Source organism: Schistocerca serialis, chromosome 4 (genome assembly GCF_023864345.2).
Source record: "Schistocerca serialis cubense isolate TAMUIC-IGC-003099 chromosome 4, iqSchSeri2.2, whole genome shotgun sequence".
In the NCBI taxonomy this organism is placed as follows: Eukaryota; Metazoa; Arthropoda; class Insecta; order Orthoptera; family Acrididae; genus Schistocerca; species Schistocerca serialis.
The window spans coordinates 158,329,327-158,350,894 of record NC_064641.1 but is presented as its reverse complement, the minus strand read 5'-3'; the positions used below and the strand labels follow the sequence as shown (position 1 = coordinate 158,350,894).

Here is a 21,568-nt window from a genome sequence, read left to right as displayed (position 1 = left end):
GGTTCAAATGGCTCTGAGCACTATGGGACTTAACAGCTATGGTCATCAGTCCCCTAGAACTTAGAACTACTTAAACCTAACTAACCTAAGGACATCACACAATACTATTAAATAAACAACTGGCCATTAATATTGCGACGCCATGAGTATGGCCTGCAACAAATTCAGCTACATCTTTACAACATGTGAAATACAAAACTCGAAATAAGAATATGCAAAATATCTTTCTGCACGTTGTACAAGCTGTCTTGTGTAGATAAAGCCAATCGAACAAACTCATCCCTCAGATATTGCGCACTTGCATTTACATAATATCGAATATTATAGAACATACGTCTATGAAACTAATTAGAAAGTATCAGAATGTATTAAAAAAGCGAGGGGTAGTAGGATTCAGTGAGACATGAACCACCTACATGTCACCTAATACCTCACAAATCTGCGTCTCTACTCATTACGCTACACTGACCATGAAGAATTTGCGCCCATACTTTACATTTTACCCCTGAAAGTTTTAAGTAGAGTAAATTCGTATGTTTGCTTCTAAAGTCCCGTGTCATACATTTACATTCATCGCTTGCACTACACATCTTAAGTAATGACTAATGCAATATGGCGGCTTAAACCATTTTAAACCTCATCTGCGAAGATGGTCAAAGACCGATTCCAGTAGATATTTGGGTTTAAAATAAAAGCAGCTGATAGTTCACATATGCATTTTATACATACATCATTGCGACTGCTTGCTGTACCGTTTACTAATTACAAAGAATACAATCACAGAGCAGAACTTTCCGTATGGCCGGCCGCTGTGACCGACCAGTTCTAGGCCCTTCAGTCCGGAACCGCGCTGCTGCTGCGGTCGCAGGTTCGAAACCTGCCTCGGGCATGGCTGTGTGTGACGTCCTTAGGTTAGTTAGGTTTAAGTAGTTCTAAGTCTGACGGACTGATGACCTCACACGTTAAGTCCTACAGTGCTTAGAGCCATTTGAACCATTTGTTGCCGTATGGAATCAAACCTGATACAGCATAGGAATGTTCTACAATTTTCCTGGTCAGCTCATTCTGTAGTTCTCTCTCACTCGTTGAAAACATCTGGTCGTGGAGTGGCACTATATTGGCACGGCACCAATCGCGAGCCACTATGACTTGTATAAACCCTGGCGTAGAATTGAAGCAGGATCCGTCGACTAAGCTCAGTTGGTCACGGTACCCAGCCGCGTTAGAGTCATGTGGCTGCCAGAGGTGACTTCTTTTCCAACCCAAGTAACCCCAGATCACCTACACTAATCACATATTCCTCCGTCTATACCTACACTTTCCTTATTTTACTTCCTTTCGTTACAGTTTTAGTAGTCACTGCGTATTTCGCGCCTCCTATTTCTCAGAAAGCGTATTGAAAACGTTAAATAGCACGAAAAAAATCTCCTTTAAAATACCGTTGTGCTCATCCATTAAGGGCCTCTACGGTGAGATATAAAGATTAATGGTTATCGGAATTATTTGTCTGATTAAGCGCTGAAGTAAGTTTACACGCATAGTTTTCGAATTTCATTCGTACCACATTCCAATGTATATTATTCGTCTTTTGCAACCCTTTTAGTTTTAAATAAACGTTTTATCTAATTGTCTTAAGTATGTTCAGTAATCCACAGACAGCGATTATAATAATAATTTAACTATTAATATTTTTACTCATATCAAAAACTTTAGTACATAGTATTGACAGTAGGCAACAATATTTATTTTATAGTTACTTATGAGCCTGCTTTCGGGTTTATAGGTCATCTTCAGACAACTTAAGACTAAACAGGTGGTTCCCACGATACCATCAAGAGTTCATAACTGCACAAAAGTTGTTTTACCAAAGATGTGTGACGTTTTATGAATGTTTGCGTATGCATAAAAACATGCGTTGTGATACCCACCAGGGAATAACTTCCATGGTTGGTTGATTTGGGAGAGTGGGGCCAAACAGCGAGGTCATCGGTCTCATCGGATTAGGGAAAGATGGGGAAGTCAGTCTGCTGTGCCCTTTCAAAGGAACCATTCCGGCATTCGCCTGAAGCGATTTAGGGAAATCACGGAAAACCTAAATCAGAATGGTCGGATGCGGGTGTTGAGTCGTCTGCTTTCCGAATGCGAGTACTCCCAAGGCTCTAGAGGTAGCTGCAGAGATAAAAACTCCAGGGGAAGTTAGATATTATGCAACAAATAATTCAGGACGTTTGAGTTAGTTAATGTTCCACGGGTCATTTGAACGAATCTTCATCGAAATGATGTGAAATGAGTTCCTTTACGGGATATTTATACATGATTATTGTTAACTTTAATGAACACTTTTTTACTTCTACTCAAGCAACTACAATTGATATTTTTTTTCCCCGTGGCTACCAGTTTGCAAGTAGAATTTCGTAAGTGGAATCAATGTAGATGTCCAGCAGAAATGATTTCAAATTGGGTTTAAAAAGTGCTTCGCTACCTGTCAGACATTTTATCCTTTTGGACAAATCATCATAAATTTTTGTTGCTGTTTATTGAATTTTTTTCTGAGCCACCGACAACTTTAACATGGGATAATAAAGGTTATTTCCCCCCCCCCCCCACTAGTGCTGTAGATATGTACATCACTGTTCTTCTCAAATTGTGGTGGATTATTTATGACGAATTTCATTAGCGAATGTGTGTGTAGGGGGATGCAAAAATTCGGGGATGAGCAGGTCAACACAATGAAGGAAGTTGTGGCGGCCGGAGTGGGCGTGCGGTTCTAGGCGCTGCAGTCTGGAGCCGGGCGACCGCTACGATCGCAGGTTCGAATCCTGCCTCGGGCATGGATGTGTGTGATGTTCTTAGGTTAGTTAGTGACCTCAGAATTTAAGTCGCATAGTGCTCAGAGCCATTTTGAAGTTGCGGCGGTCGCATCGGTCAGACGACTGATGACTGCATAAATAAATAAGTAAATGAAGTAGATTGTGAACATACTTTTATGTCTCCAGTATTTTGTGTGTTGTACGTTGGCTGTCTTGTATGCAGCTCTGAACACAAACTTTCGGAAGAAGTACCATACATTTAATGAAGGAGACACAACCGTGCTCATCTACATTGTTTACGTATAGTTAAAGGGAATGCAACTATGGTTCTAGAATGAGACACTACATACGTAAGTTCTAAATAATCAGGTAATAAATATAGTGACTTTGTTTTGTTGAGCACTGAAGGTGCCTTACGCAAATAGATAAAATGTTCTGATTAATTAAAAACAAAAATAAAATTCGGTTCCAGAAAGCCATAGTAGTTCTTTTTATCTACATAATCATAGATTAATTTCACGTTCGTACTAAAATACGGCCACGTGCGCAACTGTGAGAGGTTGCTATTGTAATCACTGCAACTGATTCGCATCTGTATGCTGATTGGGTGTTGGCTGCTGCTGCATGTGTTCCTTGATCTCCCTATTATCTACGCACACGTGTCTGCTCGCTCACTGCTTGTCATTCTCTAGCCTGGACACTCCACTTTGACCTGCGTTATAATACTTGGTACGTAACTTTGTTTTTCTGAACTTATAAAATTCACGTTCACAAAAGGAAGCCGTTTTACCATTTCCATCATTTTCATTATAGCTAACTGAAAGTCGACAATTCTGTTTCAGCTAGTAGTTGTGTGTTTCTATTTTCATTAAACTCTCTATAATGATATGCTAAGTTATTCGAATAAAATGGTAATTGATACATGATTTCCAGTAAGCCGTTAATTTCTTTGAGCAAGTAATGTTTCAGCACTGCTGTGGCATCTAAATTCTTGGTTTATGCATTTCCTCTTTACATTACATTTGTTTCTTTTTCTGTATATCCTTCCCAATGACAGTCTTATTGTGAATGAAGTATTCCATGGCTCTTGCAGCGAACCTGCTCTTAACCTTAAGCGGTGGTTTTTTACGGGTTCTAGATTTTTCGACATCTTTTTTGGACCTGTTGTATTTTTGGCAATATTTTATTCCTACTTGTTCAGTTTCTAACTGTTACTTGAAGGTGGTTTTCATGCTATCTCACGGCACTTGGCGTTATTACTGCTAAATTTCAATGCAGTGTAGTCTAAATCGCTATGAAATGAGTAACAGCTGAAAATGGCGAACAGTTAAGAGAAAAACGTTGGGTAGTGAATATCTTATAAACGATGTTTCAAAATTATTCTTTCGATGTCACAAGATTATAGCTTGCACATAAATGGAGGTAGGAACATAAGGTAAATTTTATCGTAGGCGTAGCCCTACAAAGTTTTTGTTTTCAAAACAACAATTCGATTTTGCATGCCAGTATCTTGATATAATGTTGGAATACTTTTTATGATCACGTTTGGTATCAAAGGTCTTATTTACATTTCACAAGGATTCAGCACGCCATCCAACTGACGCACGACGTTTAAACAAACTCGTCTCCTACTTTTTAAATCATTGCATTCACTGCTGATCGTCACCTAAAGTTGCTGGAAGGGGAGTGACGGCCCTCCCCCCCCTCTTCCTGCCCCCTCCCACCACACACATAAAAAGATAATGAGCATTCCTTGAGATCAGGCGACGTTGGAGTCAAACATTGGAATGTGAGATGCGATCGCCACATAGAGTCCTTCCATTAGTTGAGGCAGTTAATTGTTAAGCCGCATAGTTGTAACTGAATTGCACCGTCCTGTTGACACGGAAAACGCCTTTTGTTGCTGCATTATCTCATCTAGATTCCACCCACAGTGGGTAATGAACAAGCGGGGGAAGTGTTCTGGCCACCAGGTGCAAATCTGGCGCTGTGAATGCAAATAAGATTTACAGAAATGTTTCCATGTGGAATGAGTTAGGAACGGATCGTGGGGAGAAAAGATCAGACTAGTAAGAAAGGAATAATGGTTATTTTATTTTAAGCCGCTTACACAGTTTGTTCAGTATGAACACTGGAGACATCGACGAGGTGCTGCATCCGTGAAACGACGTGATCACCAACTGCTGGCAGCAGCTCCGATAGAATCTGAGCAACGTGTTACTGTATACTGACCTTCAGATCAGGTACAGACCTAGCGTGTCCCTGGTAAACACGTTCTTTCAGATTCCACAGTCACATCGATTCAGATTAGGTGACCTTGCACGCCAAGCATCTGGAAAACCTCTGGAGATAACACGTTCGTGGAAGGTTGCAATAAGCAGATTTTTCATTGGGCGAGCGACATAAGGTGTTGCTCCATATTGCATGAAAACAGTGTTTCAAAAATGGCTCTGAGCACTATGCGACATAACTTCTGAGGTCATCAGTCGCCTAGAACTTAGAACTAATTAAACCTAACTAACCTAAGGACATCACACACATCCATGCCCGAGGCAGGATTCGAACCTGCGACCGTAGCGGTCACGCGGTTCCAGACTGAAGCGCCTTTAACCGCACGGCCACACCGGCCGGCGAAAACAGTGTTTTCCACACAGTTGCGCACTTCAAAAGCAGGGCTCACCTGCTGTACGAGGAGATCCCAATAACGTGCAGACATCACTGTACGCCTGACAGGTCCTCAAAGAAGAGCGGGGCGAGAATAAAGGTGTTTGTGAGTCCACGCCATGCAGTCACATATGGCGAGTGCAATGGCTCTTCGTGAACACCACGCGTGTAAACAGTACCCCAAATTCGACAGGTCCGTGTATTCATTGCACCCTGTAGTGTAAGAAGTTCCTCGTCATTCCACATAATATTGTCTGGTCACATGTCTTCAACTTCGATCCGTGCCACAAACTGAAGAGCAAATTCAGAGCGTTGCCGCGGATCGTGAGGGATCAGTTGCTCCACCATCTCGATCTTGTACATGTATCGGTGTAAAATAGACCGCAAAACTTTGCGTAATGTTGACCGTGAGATGGACAATTCTTGTGACACTTCACGAGCACTTGCACTACGTGAAGTACGTGCTGCATTGTAAGTCAGAGCAACAGCAACCTAGTCGATAACCGCTACGTGCCACGCGAAGCTCACCTATGTTTTCGAATTTCAACATCATCTTCTATAAACCACTTAATGAAGTTGAACCTCTCCTAGAGAACCTTTTCCAGTCGACAATACTCTCTCAATGCAACACTATTATGGCTGCCGATCACATAAAACAGTTTCACAAAAAGCGGGTCTCTGTTTTCGATAGCCTTGCTGTTCACTCAAGTTATGGCTTGTCAAATGACAGCGTGGATGTCACAGTCACAAAAACAGCGTACAGCACCAGATTTGCACCTGGTGGCCAGAGTTGGAACTAAATGTTTTTTCAGCTTAAATCGGTTCTGCATTAACGCTTTGGCATATCTACTAGGTTTCGCTGTCATACGATAATTACAGCCCAATCGACCCCTATGAGTAGCTACACTTTAATTTTAACCACCCGGTACATGAACTGGTAATTTGCAATTGGCACCAAGTTAAACTTTTATATTCAATACGTAAGTTAAAATTTACGCCAAGTTCCTGTCTTTTGTCGTGTGAAACGGGGTGAATCAGTTTGAAACACCCTGTTCACTGCCGAAAGGAGGCTGATAGGTCTAGAACTATATAAGCATTATTCCAGTTTTGGACAATTGTTTTACTTATAGAACATTCTGTAAATAATTTTGTAAGTTCTTTTACCTTCAGATTTTTCCTGCAAACTTTTTCGTTATTGATACGACGCATTACTGCAGTTATTCACTACGTAGTTTTTCAGTTGCTAGATTTTGCATTACCCGTTTCCAGTGATTTCGTAATCATCTTAAGTAGGGTCACAATTTAATGGTACACTGTCCACGGTAAATTTGAACCATTAGGCTGTTTTTCTGGCGTCAGCAGTTGAAAACTTAAGAGCGCACTACTAGTGGGTTTATAATAACAGGAATAGGTCCACATGTTTTTCTCGCGAAATATTCTTTTTTCTAAGTTAGCAGAAAAAGTACTATAAAGACTAATTCATCCCTTAAGCAGGCTTCGAAGTCTTACACTTCCGTTTGTGTAAGACTGCGGAGGAGTCTCGACGTCTGGATTTGTTTTCCCTCGCTCCACTCTTGGGTATGTTGCGTCTGATATCTAGCTCTGCTACAAAGTTTGCCGTATATGTATGTATATAATGAGAGAGAGGGAGAGAGACTGTTTTCGCCGAGTGCTGTGTAGTGTCTGCGTTGATATGCATGAGTATGGAAATGAATGTAAGCATGGCGCGTGTTGAATCATGATGCGGCATGTAACTTATTCCTGTCGTAAAGGATCATGGGAAGAGCCACAGAAGCATACATCTGTGCCCATCATGCGTCGTACGCATAACAATCTGTTCATTCACTATTCGGAAGATATCGTGGATTTAAACCATGAAAAAAGTTCGCAGGCAACTGATTATGCATAGACTGGTTACTATCTAGTAACATGATAGTAGTGTTTTAAAAAATTATTTGCGCTACAGAAATTATGCTCAGGTAATTATTATGACGGTCCCAGGTTCGAATCCTGCGTCGGGCATGGATGTGTGTGATGTCCTTAGGTTAGTTAGGTTTAAGTAGTTCTAAGTTCTAGGGGACTGATGACCACAGATGTTAAGTCCCATAGTGCTCAGAGCCATTTGAACCATTTTGAATTATTATGAAAGTGGAATTTCAGCTTCAGGAAGAAACTTTGGAAGATATATACGGCTAAAATATCATAGATAAATCCTAATGTATACAGTTCCAGTGAGAATTTGTGTTAAATCACATTTCGGCGCCTCTGTATAATTGCATTATATACGAAACTCTTCCAGACTGTCTTTCTAACGTTTCCCACCAAACGATGTTGTAGTACGCAGTGTAAGAAAGAGGCTTTTGCTCATTGCCATTTCGCATTCTCTATAGAAATAACTGTATTGAAATGAAACTCTACGCAGGTTTGTCACAGGACCTATAAACTAAGAAGCTCAGAACCGGGATTGTAATCTTCCTACATCATTATAATCAGTTACATTGACTATATTCTCGATGTATGCTGTTTGTTGCTGTTCATATTATCATTTAAGGAAATTGAAAGAACTTTCAAAATGTGCTTCTGCAACTGAATCTCCTAATTAAGGAATACAATACAAAAACATTAAAACGAAAGGAAAAATCATGCTTTTCAGAAAAGCGCATACAATTACAAGAAACCACTAATGATCCTCGTCCCTTAGTCTTCAAAGAATCCATGTCTCGTGAATAAAACAACTTCAAACATCTAATGACGAAGGAATGTGTTAAATATTTGACATTAACCATGTAAAACCCTTATAATTGAAGACAAAAAACGTCCTCTATGTTGGTTTTATTAGTTTCGGGTTACCCTCATGGCGCTCTTATTCTCAGACGCTGCTTGAATATAGTTTTCGTAATTTACGTTCCTTGAGATGCACTGGCTCAAGACGTAAATAATTCCTATATCTAATACTTGACTTATTGTGTCTCTTAATGACAGCATTTTAAATTTGGTCAATAATTAAATGAAATACTGGAAATCAAATTTTTGTCGCCCATGAAAGCTGTTAAATATCCAAGCAACAAGGAGACACAGTGACCGCCTGACCGCTTCAGCCGTTTAGTAATTTGAATACCTGCGTTAATAAATACCACCTTCCATAATACGCTAACCTTGTCAGCTCTACGTAACTATTACATCCAAATTCTGTGCGGTCTGTTTCGCATTTTCTATTCTTCATCAACCTCTGCTATTTTCCCCACGAGTGCTCCCTCTGTTACCAACTTAAGTACTTCTGGATGCCACATCTGATGCCCCACAAATCTGTCTCTTCCTCTGATAAAATTTTTCCGTAGAATTCTTCCATCACACATTCTTTACAGTATATTTCGTATTTATTTCTAACTTTTTACGCAATTCAGTAAAACCACATTTCATATGCATATAGTTCTCTACTCTCCAAAATTCCGATAGGTTTTATTTCACTTTCGTGCACTGCAGTACACCACAAGGTCTGTACCATCTACGAACTTTAGCATTGTTATCTGTTGCACCTTTTTCCTCACTTTTCTCATTTTCTTTTCCTTCGTCCATTGCCCTTCGGCGTACAAGGCGAAAAACAGTAGTGATAAGCATCAGTTCTTTATTAAACTCTCCTTTTCAGGTACTTGGATTTCTCGACGCTCCACTTTTATTACCGCTGAATCCTGAGACTTGCGCCCACTCACGCTATAACCCGATTTTCAGGGTTGCCTAATGGGCGTACGTCAACAGCATAACAAGAGCAACATGTTTATGGTGGGGATTATGGGACCCGCCACTAGGTCAGGCGACTCCAAAGTCACTGCAGTACTTCCTTACGCTGGTCGCTTGTACGACCAGGAAACATCTGCTTGACTAGTATTTCGGAAGCCACATGGCTCCTGGCCAGCGAGTTTCAACTGAATTGTGGCTCCAGTGAAGTAAAGAAATTTGTGGTAAGGTCTTATGGGACCAAAATGCTGAGGTCATCGGTCCCTAAGCTGACACACTATTTAATCTAACTTAACTTACGCTAAGGGCGACACACACATACACACTCACACACACACACACACACACACACACACACACACACACACACGCACACACACGCCCGAGGGAGGACTCGAACCTCCGAAGGGGGGAGCCACGCTGCAGTGAAGTGACATGATCACCAGCTACTTACGAGTTCTACAGTGATTGTCCACTAGCTGCCTAACTGTGGTCGCCAAATAATCTTCGAGCGATCATTCAGAATTCTATTAGGGTTTACCAATATTCAGAGTCTGGACTGAGCCCAGCCAGTTTGCTAGCCTGGTTTGGACGTCGAATCAGGAATGGACGAGGGACGCTCAGTAAGTAATGCAACACATTTTTTCTGAAAGCGCGTTGGTTTTATTCAGGATCCCAGTATACCGTATTTTTCCCCACTCTTTAAGCTACAAAACCATGTTTTGGGACAGGGTCTCTATGGGCACACGGTACCACTTCACTAGGCGACGTTGGAGCCAGGGTTTTGTTGTATCGATAATCTCCCCACCTCCCCCCGTACTGCGTCCTGTGGAGCGCATGCTTCATTGGGACAAAGAGATGGAAATCGAAAGGTGTGAGATCTTGCATGCTTCATTGGGCCAAACAGATGCAAGTTGCAAGGTGCGAGATGGGGGCTGCAGGGTGGATGAGGAAGAACAGCCCAATGAAGTTCTGTAAGATGCTCTCGGGTGTGTCAGTACTACCAACAGAAACTTCCAGCTGTGCAGCGAGTTGTTGGATTGTGATCCGTTGATCACCTCGAATGAGAGTGTCCGCACTTTCCAACATTACAGAATTCACAGCTGTGTGCGGCCGGCTGACACGCGGGTATCAGACAGGTTTGCTCGAGGAAGATACGATGATGACAGACTCCTCGCCTACGACTCACCGTGCTTTTGTTCTCTGCTAGGTCTTCGTAGACATTCTCCAGACTCCTATAAATATCTGTCATTACAGATGCCATATTGAAGGCTACATATAGATCCGCCACCCATCGGAATTTCATGAATCTATAGTGGCTGAAACGGAATATTCCACAGTGACCCACAAAAAACCCGCATTTTTTCAACCGAAAATGGCCGAGCAAACAGAAATGTTGCATTACTTATTCAACACCTCTCGTATAACTTACGCAATTTGGACTTTTGCTTCTTTGTGAGTGATCTTTAGTGATGTTGTCCATTTCATCCAGAGGCTTCTCATACGACGCGAATCGTATAGATTTTGGAGTAAATTAACGTGATGGCTTATAATAATGTAATTTTTAGTTACTTAGCAACCCTGGAGAAACTGACATCCATTTGGCGTGCAGTAGAGCACTCTGTGACTATCGTCGCAACAATTACTCTCAATTCAGTTTTGTAGACGGCTGCCCTTGGAAATGATGCTCGCAATGGAACATGTGAACCGTACTCAGCGCCTTGCAGGATGTCAGCGGCCCCACGCAAGTTGTGCCCGAGAAGACAGACGCATTGTTCGCTCGGCCCTGCAGCATCGTAGTGCCACGTCCCGTAACTGGAGTAATGGTGGCCTATTTACAGCAGGACAAGTATACAGATGGACAGTGCGATGACGTCAGCAGCATCGCGAGCTGCTAGCGCGGCCGTCATTGTTGCTGTTTACTTTCATGCGGCGGCAGAGACAGGCGTGCAGATGGCAGTGATGCTCCAAACGACGACAGTGGACACGGGAGTGATATCTAATGGGCTTTACAGTGACGTCATGGTACTTCGAGATAGACATATTTATGTGTGGAGGCTCTGAGTAGAACGGACGTTCCCACTTAACACAGGTTGTCATCATTTGGGTACAACGTCTGATGTAGTGGTGTGGGGTGCAATTCGCTATAGAAGACCATCACCTGTGGCTTACATAGCTACTAATTCGAGCAGAAGCCGTTACATACGTGGTAAGGCCGGTGGCTGTGACCAATCTTCGAGGTCTCTGTGTGGATATCTTTCAACAAGATAACGCAAGACCGCATGTTGCTCGTGCTATGGCGTACCAGCACATTCTGCAAATCCCTTCGACCAATGAAAACAACTGGTCATGTGTTCCTGAGAGAATGGCACACCACCAGTCGCCAGACACTACAATTGATAGGCTAACATGGAATGACGTACCAGTATTTGTCATGTAAGTGCTGTTAAATTCCATACCTGATCACGTTAGGGCCAGTGTTGCTGCTTGAGATGAAAGCTCTGTGTGCTAAATTTCACGACCTATACACCCCCCAAAACATCCTCAAATTTAATCATGTATTCTTCCTACTACAGTATGTAAGCACAAAGTAAATTTTCATTATTGGCTCTCCTTCCTGGTGCTCCAATGTTGATGGCCATATACCAGTAAAATGCGTTAACAGTGTTGCATTTATCTTTGCGTGTTTTATGATGTATTCTCGTAATGTGATGGTGTGTTTTCTACTTTGTGCGGATGCTTTACGGGACAGAGGCTGAAAAGTACTATAGAATGTAACATCATTATTGTTCTTTTTATTAACGTTGACTAACGCTGTGTTTTCAACACATAAGTCGTTTTTAGTTTAACTCAGATTTTTCACAGTTATGCTGTGTTACCTATATGTGTTTCTGTAGGGGTATTGATTTATACAGGGCGATAAAGCAGTCCCTACCAACGGATTTTATGGAACCCACAACGCCTTCAGATACCATATGGAAGGTTTTCATATTCTCTCACTCACTGCACACAAACTATTACTCCTATAGAAAAAGTAAACAGGATATTACTGTAGGAAATGTAACGTAATTAAATTTTGTACTGGGATAAGTTTACACTAGAGGTCATAGATTTCAAATTATTCAAGAAAAACGCACAAAAGTGACCTCCAAACACGTTTTTCTTGAACGAGTCGAAAACCGTGGCCCCCAGCGAAAACGTATCCCAGTACGAAATGTAACCACATTAAATGTTCTGTAACAAGGACTTGTTTATATTTTCTGTGGGGCTAATAGTTTGTGCGTAGCAAGTGAGACAACATTAAAATCTCAGCTGTAGTTTTTTAGGGCATTATGGATTTCATAAAACCCATCGATAGGGGTAGCTGAATCACTCGATATACTGACTACAGCTGTAAACACTTGCCGACGATCTAAGGTGGAAATTGGATACAGATATTCTCACAGGGCGTGACATCTGAAAGGAGTAATATGAGCAACACAAAATGAAACAAATAATAAAAATTAATTTAAAGCATTGACAGTATTACGAAAAGGATAGTTGCTGCTCACCAATAATGGAGATGCTGAGTCGGTATATGGTGAGAAGCAACTATCCTTTTCATAATATTGCCATTATTCCATCCTGGATTTTCCATTGTTTAATTTAAAGCATTGATACAGAATGCGATAGACAACGTGGGGTGTTAACGTGATACGTTGCACTGTAGCTAATGTCCTAACACTAATCGGAGCTAACACATTGAAAGCGAAAGAGCTGATCTATAGGAATTAAAATTTGGACATCTTCATCTGACTGCTTGTAAGTCTGGTTTTATGACTTACGCTTCACGCTAGGCGTTTCCTGTCCGACAACCATGGGCTTATAGCGATTGGCGCAGCTGGAAGTAGCCGAAAGCGGCATTGCGTCCTGTAGATGTTCGTGATCAACGGAATTATATCTACCTGCACTCGTGAGTTGAAGAGTTGTGTGACTAGAATGTACACCAACGAAGAGAAGGTTCCATGGCGAATGTAAGTTAGCAGAACAGGAATTGCAATACTGTTTTCTTATGTACGATTACATTTAGTATAGCAGTTTAGTCCTTTTAAATACTGTTGTGTAGAGTAGGCATACAGTAAAGGCTGTCCTTCCTACAAACTGCATGGACTTAAGGTTTCTTTTATAGTTGCTGTTGAAGGAAGGCGAAATGGTACGCAGGCAGCGGAACTGTTCAGAGAGCGATATCCTAACAAGAACCCACCATCCTGTCGGGTGTCTCCTCTTCTTGTTGCGACGCTTCAGGAAAGGTGAAGATTCAACCCAATACAACGCAATCATCGTAGCACTCGCACAGACGAAACTGCCGAATTTACTGTTCTCGCTTCATTTGCTTTGAATCCACATGTGAGCACACGACAGCGTGAATACGAGATTGGCATTCCTAAAACCAGTGTACATGGTATTCTTACACCTCACCGGTTCCATTCTTACTATGTAAACCTACATCAAGAATTGCATGGGAATGATTTCCAGAATCGTGTACAGTTCTGTCAGTGGGCACAGCAGCAAATCCTCGCCAACCCGAACTACTTCTCCAGTGTTCTATTTACCGATGAATGTTCCTTCTCAAACAAAGGACAGGTAAATACAAGAAACATGCATTATTGGTCCAGCGACAACCCACGATGGCTTAGACAGGTGGAACATCAGGGTCGATGGAGAGTTAACGTCTGGTGTGGGATGCTTGGTACTACAATTATTGGCCCTTATTTCATCAATGGTTGTCTAAACGGCACAGCGTATGCCAACTTCCAGAGAGGAATTCTTCCTCCTCTTCTGGATGAAGTGCCGCTAAGAACCAGAATGCTTATGTGGTATCAACACGATGGATGTCCAGCACATAATGCCTTCCGTCCACGTCGTGTTCTGAACCGAATGCATCCTGCCAGATGTGAGAGTAATTGTTGCGACGATAGTCACAGAGTGCTCTATTGCACGCCAAATGGATGTCAGTTTCTCCAGGGTTTGGTCGAGGAGGAACAGTTACATGGCCTGCTAGGTCTCCTGACATAAATCCTCTGGACTTCTTTCTTTGGGGATGCATTAAAGACGATGTCTATCACGATATTCCAACAACTCCAGAGGACACGCAGGAACGTATCGTGCTTGCTTGAAATTCTATTCAGCAGGCAACACTGGAAGCTGTAAATAATTCTTTCATTCTACGAGTGCACCAGTGTATCGGTGTCCAGGGCCACCACTTTGAGCAGCTTTGAATGTTCTACTCCTGGGAAATGGTACAGAAGAGTCAAAGTCAATTTTGTGTTATGTTTTTACTTGGTTTTCATTTGTTTAATGACAAATCCAGCAACTGGACGAGTTGCAGGTGTCAGCGCCCTGAATGGCAGCTGGTATGATTAGAGGCGGATGGAGCCGGCTATTCGAAAGTCTCTTGACAGAACCATAAATGGGATCCAATTTATGAGCGCTACCTAGTCGGCGAAATTTCGGAACTTAAGACACCAGGCTTGAACAACCCTTTTCCGTATGAATACGTACACAGCAGCGTATGTCCTGTTGACTACGTGCAGCTTATGTTGCAGCGGCTTACCCGCCGCGCGCTCTCTCCCGGCGCGTTACGTCACGCCCCTGGCCGGCGACAGATCCCGCGCAAGTCACCACAGCCGTCGCCGCAACGCCCCCGCGCCGCCACGCCCGCCCGCGATAACATTCCAGGCGGGCTCCAGCTCCAGTCGCTGGCCCTGCTCGGGAAGCCAGCCGCGCCTTCGGCTGCTGGAAAGGTCGCCGAAATGCGTCACGGCGCCGCACACCGCCACAGCCCTTTGTCGCGCGCGACACACGGACGTTGGTGGCGCAAGCCTGTCGAGGACTGCCGGCTCGACCCTGGAAGCAGAAGCTTACCGGCTACTGGTACGTCGTACAAGAAACAGCAGGACAAAGTAATCTGAAAGTACTCTGTGAGGTGGTCATCCAAAATTGCCCGCCTCCAGAGCTGAGTGGTCGGCGGGGCTGGTTGCCATGCGGATGAGCCGGGTTCGATTTCCCGTACTGACAGGGATTTTTCTTGGGTGGGAGGACTGGAAAACTGTGCACTCAGCCTTGTGATGTCAATGGAGGAACTACTTGACTCCAGGTCACGAAAACTGAAAACGGCCGGGAGAGCGAAGTGCTGACTCCACGCCCTCCATACCGCATCCATTGACGCCATTGGCGTTACGTTGGGCCCACTACGGCCCGTGGGCAGAGTTTACGTTTACGTATTACGTATTCCAAAGCTCCATAAATTTCAATTTTGTGTGCAAATCCTTAAGATTACGCTCAAATGCTGCTTGGTGTTGTAAGAGGTCCGAGCAGATGTAATTTCGATGTATTGCTCGGGCGCTGCCTGCAATAGGCAAGGTATAAGAGGATCTCTGACCAGAGAGCAGTGTTGACTGCAGTACGAACTGTGTAGCTGTAGCAGTAAGTAGTGGCTAGTCTGCGCTTGTCTGGTCTGCAGTCTGCTCTGGTCTGGAATAGTGTATCGTGTTGGCTGGGCCGGTCGCAGTGCAGCGATGCCGGAGCCTGAGTATTATTGTATAAAGTAAAAAGCAGCCTCGCGTATATCTAGTAATGTTATCTGAACTCCCATGCAAATGTTTTAAATATATCCTAATAATAATCTTTGTCATATAAAGTAATTTTTTACGACCATTCATTTCAATTTAAAGAATTTACTAATTTCTCCAATCCATGATCATTCCCATTGTTGCAAAAGAAAAATCAGTTGCTTCCTTTCATAAATGACAAATCTATCGGCCAGCATTGCACAGAGCTGTGTCGGAAAAATTTATTGTAAGAGCAGATATTTGCCGACTTTATTGAGGTAAGAATTTTTCCTTTTTTTATTCAGTATGATCTTACAGGACCATGAAGCAGCACTGCTGTCGTCCAAAATTTACCAGGTTACTGAATTTATTTTTTATTACGAGGTTTAGGAATTTTTCTGTTTTGAGCTTTCATTAAATGAGAAAAGAATTTTGTGGGTACATTAAATGGAAAACAAATTTTGTGTGGAGGTTAAATGTGAATGAATTCCTGTAGGGAAGTTATAAATGGGAACCGATTTTGTTCTGGGGTTGCACTAAAAAAAAATTAGAATCGTATTATTATTATTATTTATTTAATTTTGTATGGGGAGGTTACAGTGTCTGCCTGAACATCTTTTTGAATGAGTATGACAAGAGCCTGCATTGGTTTGAATGTTTTCTGGTGACCGTATTCCCACTGTCGTATTTCCGTGAGGCTTCAGTTCTGCGATGGCTAACGTGAAAGAGCAGCTTTTCTGTATAGTTTTCTTTTCTTTAAAACTGGGAAAAGGACTGCTGAAATGCACATGTTCAAACAAGCTTCTGGAGACAACGCTTTAAAGTGAAATACAGACACGTATAAGCGTTTAGAAAACGAGCGAATGTCTACTGACGTCACCGTTCCGGTCGCCCGTCAACTGGAAACGTGCTAGAAAACGTTCAGAAAGACAGGCAGCTGTTCCTGCAAGATCGTACAGACAGCATCCACGACTCTGCAACACCTTGTGATTAAGTTCTGAACATGATAATGCATCGTGTAACAACAGTTGGAGGACTGTGGCGAAATTCGTGCCACGACTGCTTCAAGACGATTGGGTGCTGCAGGTACATCTACCTGTATTTGCGTATTCCGCATGACACCAGACGGCGCGTGGCGGAGGGTAAACTGTACCAATGCTAATAATTGCCTTTCCCGTTGCACAAGCAAATGGAGCTAGGGAGAACGACTGTGTGTATGCTTTTGTATGAGCCGTAATTTCTGTTAACTTCGCTGTTCATATGTAGACTCGTTCTTGAGTCTGATCAAGATTACGGTTCTCTAAAGATCACGTTTAAAGGTCACGTTCTTTTCCTCAAATAACTCGAAACTGGCGAAAATGGTTTTCAGTAAAAAATTAAACTACATAAATTTACTACAAAAAACGTCCTATTCATTTTACTCTGTAGAACTAATACACTGAAGACCCAAAGCAACTGGTACACCTACCTAATATAGCGTAGGGGCCCGCGAGCACGCACAAGTGCCGCAACACAACGTGGCATGGACTGGACTAATGTCTGAAGTGTAGTGCTGGAGGAAACTGACACCATGAATATTGCAGGGCTCTCCATAAATCCGTGAGAGTACGAGGGGTGAAGATTTCTTGTGAACAGCACGTTGCAGGGCTTCTCAGGTGTGGCCAATAATATTCATGTAGCCCCTCTTCATTCTTACCTTGGAGGTACTGTGTCCCAACGCTTGTGTGCCTACTATAGCACCACAGTCAAACTCACTTAACTCTTGATAACTTGCCATGGTAGCAGCAGTAACCTATCTAACAACTGCGCCAGACACTCATTGTCTTATGTAGGCGTTGCCGACCGCAGCGCCATATTCTGCCTTTTTACATATCGCTGTATTTGAATGTGCATGCCTATACCAGTTTCTTTGGCGCTTCAGTGTAGTTTTCGCATTGCAGGAGGAGGAAAAATGGCAGACTATTAAAAATAGAGTTTTAATGGAACAGAATTAATATTTACTGATTAATGAATTGGGCTAAGAACAAATATTAAATTAGTATACCGTATCTAAGAACAGTAGAACTGAAGAGCAAGCAGCCGATTCCCCACTCTCTGTACCCTAATGAGTCACAAGCAGCCGTTACGAGGTGTTTCACCTTCCGCAGCTCACCTTCTTATGAATCACCGGGGACGCAGAGTCCAGGCACGCCACGGGGAGTCTTTATTTTGCACGAATGCAGAAATGAGTTACTAATAACAATAACGTAAGAAACGCATGTGAATAGGATCTACATAAATCTCTGCACATTGCTACAGGAGAAATTCATTCTATCCTGTAGGACGACTCACACCACCACGAACGCTGCCTCAGTATAGATTGCGAGCCTATATGTCGTTGGTAAATTTTTATCGCTGATTATGGCAAAAAAGCCGAAACCGGTAATGAGTTTTAATAAAATATTCTGTGAGCAGGACATTGACTTTCACAATCTAATTCGATACGACTGTCACCGATATCCGCGGGAGGTGATGACGGCCTCATTTCGCAAAATGTGGAGGAGAACTGGGCAGAAGCAGTGCAAATTACAAACAGCTCTATCTACTTCTTCATCGAAGAGTCAAAATGCATTTTGACTAACATTGTTGCTAACGGAAGACTAGATAGCACCCAGGGCCTCACATGGCATGGGGTAGTAGTCTTTTTGCAGCAGGGGGAACTCAAGCTCAAGTAAGTTTAGTGATGAATGGCGAAACTGGTGAAATACTTTTGAGATTTCACGACGAATGGTTCTGGGGTGCGCTTACTACTAGCCAGTATCCGTTACATGTGTAGCGTTCTGCAAATTGATGCTTTGCTGAAGTATCTGTCCGACAAAGTGGACGCGAATTTGGTTCTTGTAATTTTTTTGAGCGGGGATTTGCAGTTGTGCTCATTGGGCACGCCTTTCTAGGTGCATCTAAAACTAAGAAGCCAAGAACAGCTGTGTTGCCCCTAAAATATAAGACTAAAAGAATGGCTGGGACAACCTAAATGATTATATTTCCATTGTCTAGAGTATGACATAACTTTTGAAGAAGATAAAGACGTAAATAATAAATATTAAAAGGTGCATCGAGAAAAGAAACCCCCACATAAATTGTCAAGTCATGGTACTACTCTCAGTACCATATGGAGCAGAAAGTTGGATATTAAGATAAAAAGACCTGAGACAACATGCAACATCAGGAATGTAGTTACTTAGATCTGTGGAAGCCAGCAAAAGAAGAGAGAAAACAAGAAATAAAAAATAAGGAAAAACTGAGGATACAAACATTAACTGAAAGAGTAATCACAATGGAAAGAGCATGTATCACCTAGGTCACCTCAGAGAATGCCCCGAAAAGCGATAGAATACAAACCCTTTGGAAGAAGTAGTGTGGGAAAGGCCGAGGAAGAGATGGTGAGGCGCAACAGGCCATAAGACCCAATCCTGGATGAGCATAAGAAGACAAAGAAAAAAAAAATTGTGACGAATGTCGTTCATTTGCATTTCGTGTGAAGGTGCTCTCTGGTATCGAAATCTTCCTGCGATGAATGTTCATGAGCCAGCACATTCTTTAATTGTGATTGCATTGATTAATTCAGTGTTAATTAAAAATAGACCCTCTGCCTTTTATGCTAGTACCGAGATAGTTTGACATCCTACGTCGTCTGCTATACACTGTCAAAATTATGGAATACGACTATGCTGACAGCCGGCCGGTGTGGTCGAGCGGTTCTAGGCGCTTCAGTCTGGAACTGCGCGACCGCTACGGTCGCAGGTTCGAATCCTGCCTCAGGAATGGACGTGTGTGATGTCCCTAGGTTAGTTAGGCTTAAGTAGTTCTACGTTCTAGGGGACTGATGACCTCAGATGTTAAGTCCCCATTTTGAACCATTTGACTCTGCTGATAGCATATGAGGTATGACGCATTAGTTTAATGAAACAATCCTCTACAAAGCATCTTATCTCACTATGTGTCCTCGTGTGAATATTGGTTTCATTTCCAGTGCATAGTGCACTTGTATAGTGTGTCCGAGTACAAATAAATCTGAACATTACTAGCAAAATTGTATGCAATCGAAACTTAACTGAAGTATAACGGAAATTTGAGTTATGTGCCAAAGACATTTCAGTCTGCTTGAGTCCGCTAGGTAATCGCTTTAAAATTGCATTCGAAATGTTATGCATGAAAGACAGCAGAAAACTTGGAATTATATTCAGAATCGATGCAAATAAATCCAGACTGGCAGTGAAGAGGACATCGCGTTATTTCTAATAAAAGCTACTACTGTGCATCGAACTGTGTTGAAGCAGGTATCAGACCCGTAATTGTTTTCCAATACAGTGGTTCGATAATATTCAGATTAGGCAGTATTTCTTTGATGAGCCGAAATAACAAGCAGCTGTTAGCGAAACTGGTTCGCTCATCTAGGGACACAGCCATTTGTACAGTACCGAGTGTCATTATCACGACTACTTGCTATAATTATGTGTGCGTAACAAGGCAGTTGCGTGATGTGCTCTGGAGAGAAACACAAACAGATCGACAATAACTCAAGTTTGCTAACTGTGCTAAGATGTAGACGCTCTAGCTGTTCCCAGAATAATTCTGTCTCCCTGCAGTAAGTGTAAAACTTCCTAACAGATTAAAACTATGTATCAGACCGGAATACTTGCCTTTGCCAGGCAATATTTGTTAAGGGCTATTTAGATGCTACTTAGGAATCGTCTTCACAGTTTGTTCTACTGATATTTGTATCCTACTTTCAAAACTTTACGTTGTTGGTCTTCTGCGTACCTTGCTGTTCTTGCAGTCCTGGCAGAGAGGTTATCACAGACAGAGTTCTGCTCTAGCTATTCTCACACCGCGAATCTCCAAGCATATAGACATAGCTCCCTACTGTGACTCTCCCATGGCAAAGTCATGTACACCAATGCTACCTTTCTCAGTGTTTCGTGCGAGTTACATCAACAAAGTATCTGTCACCATACTTGCACTAACACAGAAGGCGACAGTAGATCTATAAGGGCAGACTTATTGTCTTCGAATGATAAAACTGATAATGAATTATAACTAGTTACTTATTTCAGTCACAGCTGCGAGATGATATAAGTGGTCCTGACCTATTTCGGCCGTTAGAAGCTACGAAGGTCATACTGAAAGTCGTGAGCAACCCATTGTTAAAATTCAAATTCCAGCAATGTAACAAGAACGACTGCAGGATCATAATCTACAGACTATGCAACACAATTTTCCCTGTTATGACGGCATCAACGTGTACCACGTGACCACAGGCAGTACTTCCGTAATGGCGGACATCGATGTTTTCATTTCTACAGCACGCTGTCATTGATTTCCTTGTTGAAGAGGGAAAATCTAAAAAAAAAAAAAAAAAAAATGGTTCAAATGGCTCTGAGCACTATGGGACTAAACTTCTGTTGTCATCAGTCCCCTATAACTTAGTACCACTTAAACCTAATAAACCTAAGGACATCACACACATCCATGCCCGAAGCAGGATTCGAACCTGCGGCAGTAGCGGTCGCGCGGTTCCAAACTGAAGCGCCTTGGACCGCTCGGTCACCGCGGCCGGCAGGGAAAATCTGATGCTCAAGTTCACCTCAGACTTAAACGTACCTATGGAGGTGTCTGCATGGATGCTAGCAGTGTTAGCAGATGGGTGAAGCAGTTCAAACATGGGAAAATGAGTATCCAAGAGCGAGCTGCCTCCACTGAACGCAACAAGGAAACAGAAAGTAAGTT

The 21,568-nt window shown here is 42.5% G+C and overlaps 1 protein-coding gene across 1 annotated transcript in view; it reads left to right on the top strand.

Moving 5' to 3' along the window:
- Window positions 1-21,568, top strand: part of LOC126474331 (atherin-like) — a gene marked incomplete at its 3' end in the record, with an annotated part of 424,794 nt that overhangs the window by 93,910 nt on the left and 309,316 nt on the right. The gene's annotated exons all lie outside the window — the stretch shown is intronic.